The sequence below is a fragment of the Scaptodrosophila lebanonensis genome, unplaced genomic scaffold, assembly GCF_003285725.1.
Source record: "Scaptodrosophila lebanonensis strain 11010-0011.00,11010-0021.00 unplaced genomic scaffold, SlebRS2 tig00001415-arrow-pilon, whole genome shotgun sequence".
Taxonomy (NCBI): Eukaryota; Metazoa; Arthropoda; class Insecta; order Diptera; family Drosophilidae; genus Scaptodrosophila; species Scaptodrosophila lebanonensis.
Window position 1 is genome coordinate 4,532,576 of NW_022060742.1, and position 12,420 is coordinate 4,544,995.

Sequence of the window (12,420 nt, forward strand, 5' to 3'; positions counted from 1 at the left end):
TATGAGTTTGGAGTTATGTATTATAATATTAAATTTAATCCAATTTAATATTGGGATATAGGAAATCGCTGAAGCTGACAAATTAGTTACTCTCAAACAGGATGAGGATCGAGAACCACTGTGCGCCCGTTAAAATAGTAGATAAGGAAAATTGTAAAAGGAAAGCAGGAATGACAAAACAAACGCGCCATTTTCTTGACGTTTAGCAATTTGACATTTTACGTGATTTTTGGAACTCCCTGCTCGAGGGTAGGAGTGGGTACGATTCTGGCAATGTGACTTGCCATTTGCTGAAAATTACAAACTGCCAAAGTGCTTCGCGTTTATGTAATTGAGTTCAAAAGCGAGCAGAGTCAAGACTTAGCACTCCTCCTGGGTTGCTCCTCCTAAAGCGCCCAATATTTGAGCAGCCCCAAAAGCACATTTTTCACAATTCATTTCATTTCATTTCGTGCTGTTTGGTTGAGGGTGTGTGTGTGTGTGTGTGTGTGCTGGCAACATTATTACAAAAAATATTGCTAAAAATGGAGAAAGAAGAAAAGCAAAGCACAAGAAATGGCAGCATAAGTTAAGGCGCTTTAAAATACAAAAGCGCTGACAACATAGAGAAAGAACATAAAAAAAATGTAAGAAAAAGAATTCTGAACAATAATTTCGTTTCGTTTTCTTTATTTCTTTTTTTGCACTTTGTTTACATTTCGCTCAGCGCTGACTGGCTACATTTCAAAGTCGTCCTGACTAGACTAAGATGGATTAAGCGCATGCGATGCTAGGACAGCTGCAACAGCAGCAGCATCAGCAGCATCATCATCGGAGGCAGAGTGCACACTAAACAATTTTTCTTGATTTCTTTAGCATTTTATATTTTTTGCAATTTTCCAGCTATTTTACTTGCTTTTGCTTTCCTTTTGCTTGGCTACCCTGCCCTGCCAACGTTCTTTCCTTGTTTGCGTCTTGAAGCATTAGAAAATAATATTTTATTCGCTTCACTTACAATTTTTCTTGTAGTGTTTGCGCTTGGCTTGTTCAACACTCGCTGCTTGCGTATGTCAGTGTGTTTATGTGTGTGTGTGTGTGTGTGTGTGTGTGGCTGCGCCGCCATATTGTTGAAGTTGTTGATGTTGAAAAATGTTACATGCCAGAAATTGCTGGTTACCCACATGGAAATTACGTTGCATGTTTCATTGAGGGCCCGCCTGTCTGCGAGTCTTGAACTTTGACGGCCGTTCAAACGACGAAAGGAACACAGAAAACTGAAGCTGCACTTACATGCCATTGCGGCAGACACATACAAGTACATACATGTATATACGATGTCTAGCATTTGAATTTATTAACGGCAAGATATAGCAGAAGCTTGTCATTGAGAAATATGCTCGTAAGAGGAGAGCACTATTTAATGGTTGGAAATCTTTCAATTTATATGTGTACGTTGCTTAAAGATCGCCTAGATCACATTTTTCAATATATCATTATTGTCGTAAGCATAATTTTTCATTATGAAAGGCACTCAGCTGCTGATTCAAGATGAAAAAGTGAGCAATTAATACAATACACAAGTACATTGTTCCGTTAGTTAATCTGGTTTGAGGGCACAGTGATGACTCGTCTCAAAAATATTATATAAATATTACAATTTATTGCACAAATCGGAAAACAATAAGCTTTCAATTACGTTGTTACTGTCATTGCAAAATTATATCATTTTTATAAATTATTAGAAATCAATTAAAGAAAATGCAAGCTCGAAAGGTCAACCAACACATATTATATAATATATTCAAGAAATTTGCATTTATTAGGCTTTGGTTATTCGAATCGAACTGTATTTTAGAATGGTTTTTGGCCAATTGTCCTTAATAATTGCTTCATACTTATTTGAAAACAAATAATTTAATCAACTTAAAACTTAAGTCTTACATGCTTAGCCCCAAAACTAGGCCATCGTTCTTTTCTCAAAAAAAAAAAAAAAAAAACAAAAAAAAATTATATGCATACTTCAATCAATAACGGTTAACCCAAATAGTTTAAATTCAGGTTCATCTACTTGAATGTTTTTCCGATCAACGTGTATAGTACAACAATTTGTTGTTGTGAGCCATTGCACAAATGATTTGCAATATGCGCGTAAAAGCCGGAACATTACGGCATTACGACCAATACGCTTGTACTCGTATGTGTGTAAAAATCAATTTTATTTGAATTTAACAATTTAACCGTAAAACCACAGAAAACATTTTAAACGCATTTTTAATAGACTCAAATATGTGTGTTGCATAAAACGCGGCAGCTCTTCGGCCGCCATGGCCTTCCTTTCTGATCAGCACCCGTGGATGCAACAATGCCGCCGCACATGCCGCCATTTTGTTTTGTTTGTTACAAAATTGGTGCATTTACAAAAGAGATTGAAAACAGCACACACACACACGCACACACATGCACACACTGAGAGGAAAAAATGGATGCTCGCGCAAATTTGCGTGGCGCTCCTCATTTGGTGGTTCGGTGGCCTGCAACGTGGCATTTTATTTTGTTGATGGAAAATTAGTTTTTGTGCATCATGTTGTATAGATTTATCGCTACTATCCGTTCGCCTTTGAGTGAGTGTGGGTGTGTGTTCGTGGGTGTGTTTGTATTGGTTGCTGTTTGCACATAGTCTGCATACTTTTTGCGCTTATACAAAGTCGCGTGCCTGCTTGCTTTTTTGCTTTTTGTGCTCTTGGCATTTTGTGAAAATATTTGCACAACAAAAAATATTTATTTACGCATAGTTCGTTAGACAAAAGCGTTCGAATAGACAATGCGCTTTAATGAGCAATTAAATTGACCGCGCATTGAACTAAAACGCCGGCAATACAAAACTTCAATTGTTGTTCTCATCGTTGTTGTTGTTTTTTGTCGTTTTTTGTTGTTGTTGTTGTCTTACTGCTACTATAACTGTCCATTGTCCATTGTCCACACGTGTTGCCAGAAACCCAAAGCCATAAACATAACATAGCTTGACCATGAAATGAAAGTACATAAAATACAGACTCACAAACACCCACACGGCTCCATTGACAATTGCACGTTGTGTGGTCAAATAGAAGTTTGTTGTTGTTGTAGCTGTAGTTGTTGCCCAAACAACCGAAGCGACCAAAGGGGGCAGGATAACAACAAGACAAGGGCTGCTCGTTTGCAAGGCAACCGGAGACGCGTCACCTGCCTCGCGTTGAGTATTAAGGGAACATCTGATGGACATATGAGTAGAGGCTTTGAAACATGAGGCAGGTAAGGGGCAGCTCCGTGATTTCGGTAGATTTTTCAATTTAAATGAATTTTTTGTGAATAAAAGTATATATTTCTGCCTATGACAACTTGAACAACTGCAAAAGCTTAAATGTTTCTTTTTTGTGGTCGGAATAGCTTTTTGAGAGACATAACTTGTTGAACTCTGCATAAATAAGTCTGGCATTTATACCTGTATGTATCGTTTGGCCTTTAATAGGTACGCCCGTAAAACTTTTACGTTCCAATCATTTTAAAAACAGAAGGATATTAGCAATCATGGACCTATTGCGGGCTTAAATGTATTGTAAGTAAGATCCCATTTCCTCAGCATGTTCTTAACTTATGTGAATATTTATAGAGGTAAAGCCAAATTTGTAAAAATTTATTATTATTACTTTTAGTATTATTATTATTAAATGTTTTTTAAAAGATAAAAAATGGAATAATATACATTTTATTTGTCAAAAGTTTTGTTTTAAAATATTTACAAAAACTTATCAATGTTTTACTTTGGTTACTATGGCAAGGAAAAGGGCTGATAAAACAACCAACAATTCGTAAATGCTAATTATATTTATCAAAAAAAAATCATTAAAAATAAATTATCAGAGAAATTCATTAAATTAATAGCTCTTTGTTTCTTAATTAAAAATATGTTGAATCAAATAATATACCACTTCGCATCAATTACATTTAAAACTACTTGTATGTCTTTTGATTTTTAAATCTTGCTACTCCCATCATTATTTATGCACCATACTTACATTTATCGGCGTTTGTCACCCCGAACGCAAGGATCGCTGAAAACTTGAATCAGTATAATTGGTATAAAGACTCTCTCTAATCTAAGCATTTATGTCTTTCGGAATCTTAAAAACAAAATGTTATTATTAAATTCAATTTATTTCGCTTTATGATGTTTATTATATTTTATTTTGTATAATTTGTAATTGATTTTCTAAGAATGTACTTATTTCAATTACATTAGAATTCTATCTATGTAGAGCCTGAGCGGTCTAGTAAATAATTCGGTAGTTCTTCATCTGAATCGTTGTTGGCTTTAAAAATTTGTTTCAGATCAGAGTTTCTTGTGTTCCTACACGTTGTCCTTGATTTGCCTGCTTTAATTCCTTCCATTGGCGCGTTAAAAGCGTCGCATGTTGTCATGAAGAAGCGCTATGGGTGGGCGCAGAATCGTTTGAGAGTCGCCCCAGCACCGGCAACTGCTTTGACATTATGTTCGTACATAGAAATTGGTACAATTTTTGCTTATAAGAACTACGGCAGGGCGCCATTTTTTTGTTGGCCGGTTGGTTGGCAGTGAGCTTGATGTAACAGATGGTGCCCCACACAGTTCGATGGAAACATATTGGTGGCGTTCCACAAGCCTACCCGCCACCAACGATGCGATGCCATGTCAGTCAGTGTAGCAAGTACTACTTGGGGCTGCCACAGTGCCGAGCGCCCCAGGAAGCTGCACGTTTCCGAGCCTGACTGCTACGTTTTATCTTCTCAGCTTTGCGTGCGCCGTTCAGTTTGATTTCAGCACAGGGCGGCCGATGCATGTCCGCCACTAGCAGTGTGATTATATATATTCATATATATCATGGAAGCCCACACCGATGTGGAGCACAAAATTCTATACTTTGTATTTGGATCCGCTGTACAAAACTTGTTAACAACAACAGTATTTTTTATTATAAACTACTAACCACATCTTCGTGCGATATAATTATAATTGTTGCGTCTCTACAAGTTTAGGATAAAGTAATAGTATTATAATCATTTTTATTATTAAATTTAATTATTATTGATATGTAAAACATATAAGAACCCTTAACGACTAAAATTATTTTTGTCAAGAGAAGTCATGCTTTTTAAAATATATAGTATTTTAATTAAATTCTAAATCATGTTGGCTAAAATTGATCTAAGATTTGCTTTGGCTATATAAATCTGAATATGAAGTAACTGTATTACTTACGTCTTCCATCTTTGAAATCCTTTTTTTTTTTTTAATTAAATAGGAAATGTGTTTTTATATATTTGTAGTACGCTTAAAAGTTAATTAAAAGCACAAGACGGACTTGGATTTAATTCAATGATGAACTCAAGACAATTACAATAACTGAGATATTAATTTGTAAAGGTTGTTATAGATTTGAGGACAATATTTAAAAATTACTTTCGACATTGGAAATTGAATCGACCTACTTCTGTATAGAGCCATAGACATATTATTTTGCATTACAAAAAGGACTAAATCAAATATTGTATCAAAAAATGTTAACAAAACGCACAGAAGTGTAATTATTAATTATTCAAATACATATGTGTTTGAGAAGTGTTAAATGATTTTCTAAAACTGTGAGCTAGAACCAATTGTCAAAGCTCTCCCTCCTATATAATACGTTATTGTCAAATCTTGTTATATAACATTTCACCATTTAGTGAATATAGACTGTACTGCACTTAATATGTAGCACAAGTAACGTGAAGAAAGAGTACAAGTTGAGAAAACGCTACGGGCTTACACACTGACACTTTGACTTGTGCCGGACTATTGCTCCATTTCTTACGTGCCCGAGCTGTGGCACAGCAGTCGGCCAGCCAATCCCCGCTCCCCAGCTCTCCCGGCCTCCTCTCTGCCACAACCATTGCGTCCATTGAAATGTTGCCAGCAGGTGCGCGTCCAAAAATCAAACTGTCTGCGAAACAAAGTAGATCAAGCGGCAAGCAGCCAACAGCCAACAGTTAAGAGGCAACAGCAGTTGGTAGAAATCCTGGCTGAAGGCGTTGGGGGAGCAAGGGCGAACCAAAAGGAATGTGTTTCAACTGCGAGTCAGAGTCACTGGCGTCACGTGGTCACAACATAAAAACGTGATGAAATTTCACAAAAATAAAAGACGCACACCCACACATAGACGCAAACTCAAACACACTCACACACACACACACTCACACACGCACATAAACCATACTGTGACAATGGCTCGGCATTTGGACTCCTGTCGAATTGTGACTGAGCAGGGTGCGTTACGGTTAAGGATTGGGCTGCAGGATTGCGAGTCTGGGTCCGAGCACAAGTGCTGTGTGTATATTTTTTACGAGCACAGCTATGCGAGTGTATGACATGGCTAAATGTGCTTTAGTAGCGTAAATAAGTAGTAAAAAATTTATAGGATTTGCCTGCACAACACTTGCCAAAGGTTTCGCTATAATACAACAACAACGACAAATTTCCTAAATGCGCACAATTAATAAAAATATGCGATTTTTTCATTCTTTTTCCTTGCTGTGGGACAAAGCATGGGCATTGTTGCTGTTGTTTTCGTTGTTGTTGTGGCCGCGTTATTATGATGAACAATGGCAAATGTCACATCAGTTTCACTCGCGGCCTCATCTAGATCCAAAATTGCAATAAAGGAACGTCCAATGCCCATAAGCGTGCAGCTCATAAAGCCCCAACAATAACAAAAAGAACAACAGCAGCCACAGAGAAAAATGATACAAGCCGTGAAGGAAGGAAGGAAGGTGGAGAGGGTGTAAGTTACAAGCCAGAAGGAAAAAGAGTTTTTGCGCTCGTTGCGCTCTTTCATTTTTTATAATCGCATTTTTATGATTAAGACGCATTTTATGAGATTTTAACTGCTATTATTTTCGCTTTTAACTGTCACAATAAAGTCAAAGTTAAAGACACAAAATCTGCACGCTAACGAAATCCAAGCCAGTCAACCAGTCCGCCATCCAGGCAACGAGGCAGCCAGCCAAGCAGAAGACAGCGTTCTTTTGTTTATGCTTAAATGGTTTCCATCTATGTTAACAGGGGGCTTGGTTCGGCAAGGGGTTGGGGTAAAGGAGTGCGTTTAGGCAGCGGTGCTTCGTCTTAAAGATTATTTGCTGTTGGTCTTGCCCTAAGTTTACCAAACAGAATATCGTGAAAGTATTTTGTGATTTCCATGGCAGAAATTAAAGAAAGAGGGGATGGTGGAATGAGGGCCAAAGTGGGCATTGAATTCGAAATGGTTGCTAACTGGGGGAAAATATACTTGATTGAAATTAATTCAACCATAATCTACTACTACTTATCCATTGGGGCATTGAAAAAATGTCTTGCTGTAAGACTAAATGTTGAAAACTATTTCACATAAAGTTTAAACTTATTTTGTTCGCGTACGTAGTGATAGATATTTACCATTTGATTTATGATTTGTTAATTCTAGCTTAATGTTTGTAGAGGAATATAACCCGGAAATCAATTGGGAAACATCTTTAAATTTTCAAATTGGCGGCACTATTAGTGTAAGCTGTGTCAAGTTTCCAATTCAAAATCGTAATAGTGTATCAACATCTGAAGTGATTTTTTTAAATGTTTACAATGAAATTGTTCAAAACAGAAGTTCTTTGTGAGAGGAGTGCAATTTTTGCAACCAAACGGCAAGAATGTTGTAGAAGGATTTCCGCACTGTCAAAAACACAAGTATATGAGTGGCATAACATCTGCAATAAGGGTCGATAAATCGTTGAAGACCATATCCAAGACGCGACCAAGAAAATTAACTGACGAATATCTTAATTAAATCAAAGAATTGATGCTAGATTATTTTTGCTCAGATCGTTCTATTGGCAATTATATACTATATTACATTGATTCTAATAGAACTTCAGATTATATATGGTGAGGTACCTTTAAACTCGGCTATGAAGATATTCGTGATTATTCTATTAAGCAACTTAACAAAAATTTAAATAGTTGTATTCAAATGTAAGACTCCATGGCTTAAGATTTATATTTCAAATGCGTCGATTGGGTGCAAAATTTTGCTTGATAAGATTCAAGTGCTTAAAGTTAGAGCTTGCAACATTGTCGAGTAAAAGCTGTGTGTTTTTTCTCATTTATGAAATTAAATCATTGACTAAAATTTAAATACTTCGGGTATAAGCCTTTAATACTCCTTCAGATAAAACGCCCTGTTAAAATAGTTGGTTAAAATAAAATGCACATGGAAATTTGTTAGTCTTAATTTCTTCATCGTACTTATAGTTAATTCACCTATCCTGCTTTATTTCGACTCTGAAAAAACAATTAATTTATTTTATTGAAAGTTAATCAAACTATTAAAAGATCCTACGTTATATAACATTTGGAAGTATGGAAACATAAAGCATAGGTTCTGCAGAGCTGAGATCTTTGGCACCATTTGAACTCTCCATAACGCTTAATCCCGTCCTAACGACCACATAAACGGTCAATGACAGGCAAACCGAATGGCCCAAAGTCAATGCTTGCCATAACTATGTTTATGTGCGATTTAATGCGAAACCTTACTGCAACAACTCCAACTCCAGAAATGGACAAATAAATAATGTTGTAAAAATTGATGTGAGCATCAAATGGCAGCAAAAATCAACTGCAACAACAACAACAAGAACAGTTAAACATCAACTGCCGCAGTTCGTCAACTTTTACGGGGCACAGTTAAAGGCTCGTCGGCCAGTTGGCAATATGAACTCTTTTTTAATGAGGTGCTAAAAATGCCGTTATTGTTATGACAGACAGGCGGCCATTTAAAGGCCGTCGTTACGGCCACGTTAAATGTTCAAAATGCCAACACGCAGCGCCGTTTTCTTTGCCGCTGGCAACAAGACACAACTTTTAATAGCCGCTTGCCCTGGCTCTGCCTGTCTGGGCATTAAAGCAAAAGTTTTGATTTCCCTTCTATTTGACCATCTGCAAGGAGGTGGGAGGGGTAGAAGGAAATCGTTAAAGATGCGTGTTTAAACATCGATTTGTAAATTGTTAAATGATTGCCGTCTAAATGCGCGTAGCAAATGCTTTGCAAAACATTTCCGCCCCCCATTTGTAAGGGTTGCTCAACCCTGTCAAGTCAAGGCATCGGAAAAAACAGGGAACAGGGCTATGAGTGCGAGTGTGAGTGTGTGTCCGTGTCCGTGTCCGTGTGTCTGGCTTCATGTTGCTCGAAAGTATGCAGCAGCATTGAATACTTGGCATATTTTTACAATGCGCGCACATTTTTTCGCTACGTGCGCTTGCCTGGCGGCAACGACCAAAAGACGATGAAGAAGAGGTAGAACCAGTAGCAGAAGTAGAACCAAAAAGGGGAAGCACAAACGAAGGCGGGTCTCGCATTTCATGCGTTTTTGATTTTTGAATTTGCATTTCCATTCAATGTTCAATGCTTTCTACTTCTTTCTGCACCATGGTCGAAAAGTCTATTTTCTATTTGCAGAAAGCGATAATTTGTTTGAAATTCTCTTCTCCTTTCCAAGTATAAGTTCGTACAACCCTTCTCGTAGGATTTGTTTGTCGAACTTTATGGTACAAAAGTGTACCAAGTGCCAGCAATTTACCAAATCCTAATTCATATTCATAGAAATACTTTTTTCTAGAAAAGGTATTATGTATTATAATTCATTGTTATCATATTTTATTATCATATAAATTTCGCAAGGTAACCAACGCGATTAACTTTATAAGTAACATAGAAAATTCCACCCACATTTGAGGTTCAAAAGCCGTCAAACTTTTGTAGCAGAAATACTAACACAAATCTGTTTTTTAAATAAATGTGAAATGTAAATAGAGGCGGCAGGGTAGCCCGGGAAATATTCCCACCTAACTATAAGCAATTTAAATTACTTAAAGGTTCTAGCTACAAATATGGGTGTGTGAACAAATACTTAAAAGCTAATAATTACACTTATACATGGCCACAGTTTTTAGATGCGCTGTGTAGCTCAAATAGCAGACAAGGAACATGTTTTAATTGATTTTAAAATATACTTAAGCTCATTTTTCTCACCTGCGTCGAATCTAAATACCATTCATTGTGCTATATAGTATAATAAGAGCTTTAGACCTCCACTTGGATTTAATTTGTCTTATACATACCTACAAGTATGTGCCTAAAACATTTCGTCTATTACTTTATGTTTCCTTTTGGGTGTTACAAGCATACATACCGAAAAAATAACCTGAATAGACAGTCTATATAAATATACTTGTATCTATGACCAACAATTTCAAAGAACATAAGGAGAAAGTCTAAAAAGCATTGTCTGAAAAGAAAATGTGCTTTTTATATAACTTGTGTATGCATTTTGTAGAAAGTTTGTTTGTTTTGGATTTTTCCGACAGCTGCCATTATCAAACATTTCAGTGAAATTGTAACAAAATACTTACTATATATTTGAAAGCTGTCTGTCCCACCAATATAAAAGCCCAACTATGTATATTATATTCTGAGAAGTTAGCTCCTTTTAGGATGTTTTAACGGCAAACCGTTGCTTCACAACAATAAAGCCGACTTTTTGCGTCAATTCATAACTATAGATGATACACATGGGTCCATGACTTCACACATCAGACGAGCGAATAGTAGAAACAATGGACTGAAAGGAGTGAGACTCAGATCAGCTCAGTCATTACGTTACTTTTTTATAGCATGCATGTGGGTAATATTTTTTATTGATTATTTTCCAAAAAGAAAAACAACCAAAGGTTATTTCAACATTTAATTGTCTCACAATTTATTTTGTTTCCGTTGTTAGTTCCGTTAGTACTTCTGGGACTAATAAATTGCATCTATTTTATTTAATTGCGTGACACTAACGAAAATATAATATATACCCATATAAGATGTTACTTTAAAAAACAAATTATTTTTTCTATTCCCATCGTTTTGTTCAATTGTACTAATTAAATTTTTACATTAAATTATTTGTTATTTTTTTGGTATTTAATTATTACACTTTTCTATGTGATCTATAAAATGCGTTTTGTTCTTAATCGAACTTTTTTGGTTTTGTATTCGTTGTGTCTATTGTTGAATCGTCTTATTCAGCAGTTCTGATATAATAATTTTAATATCGAGAAATATATCATGGTAATTTTATAAAACTGCTAAATGATTTGTAATGCTGACCATAGTGCATAAACGATTTTTTTTTTTTTTTTGTGGGGAGTATCAGCTATGCGCTGGCCCACAATAATTATTCAAGTAGATGCCCCAATCCCAGACCATTGCTAGCTTCCAATCATTAAGGCACTTCACTTCAAGTATTTTGGTCGCTGGCTAAGTGGCGCTCAAGTCCAAGTGCGGAAGATGCCATTGAATATTCAGCAACCAAGCAGCAAACACTCGGAAGCTTGTTTCATTGGCATGGGTTTTATGAAACTTTGGCAGCCATTTATAAAAATGTTGCCTGGCCTGGCCTTTCCTTTTTATTTTAATTTTTTTTTTTTGTAATTTTTGTGACAAACATAACACTTTGGCAAGAGCAGCAGTAGTAGCAGCAGCAGTTGGCAAACAAATTTGAATTTATATTAATTTATTAGCATAGCAAAAACGCAGTTTGCCAGCTAAAAAGTAAACCAAAATCAACCACTAAGAAGTTGACAGCCACAGAAGTTACCCACCCCAACCTCCCTCCCCTCAAAAAAAGAGAAAAACTTCGAAGAAATGCTATATAATGAAAATGAAAAGTAATTCCAGCAATTTTAGCAATGAAGTTGCTAATTTGAAATGTAAATGGCTACGCTAAGCAGACTCAAATAAAAAAAGGATCCCCCAAAATAAAGTGAGAACCAGAATGTAGCCAAATGAGTTTCGGTCAAGTGTGGACACGAAATCTTATGGCTACATTAAATTTATTAATGCGTACATTTCTCAACTGCCATTTGCATACACTTGTGCGTATGTACGATATACGACTATATAGCTAAGCTTAAGCTGCGACTTCATTTTCTGTTTCAAGTGGCGCCTCAAAATATGCAGCACTTGCATGAAATATGCCCCACCGCTCTGCTGTGGTTGCCGTTGCCATGGAAAATTATGCAAATGTGAAGATAACTTTTCGTCCCAGCTATGATGCTGGTGCGCATCATGCAACGACATTTTACGCAAATATCAACCGTTTCAGTTGACGCAGCCACGATTTTGTCGGCATGAGACTTAACAGCTTGATATAAAGTGAAAATTCAGATGAAAATATGCGGCCAGTTTTTACTACTGATGGTCGCAACATGAGAAGTACTCGTAATTAATAGTTATTTATATTCTAGCAACTGCAACGCGTTGTATTACTGTGTCTATAAATCAGGGACCCATACAAAGTTGAGCAAATAAA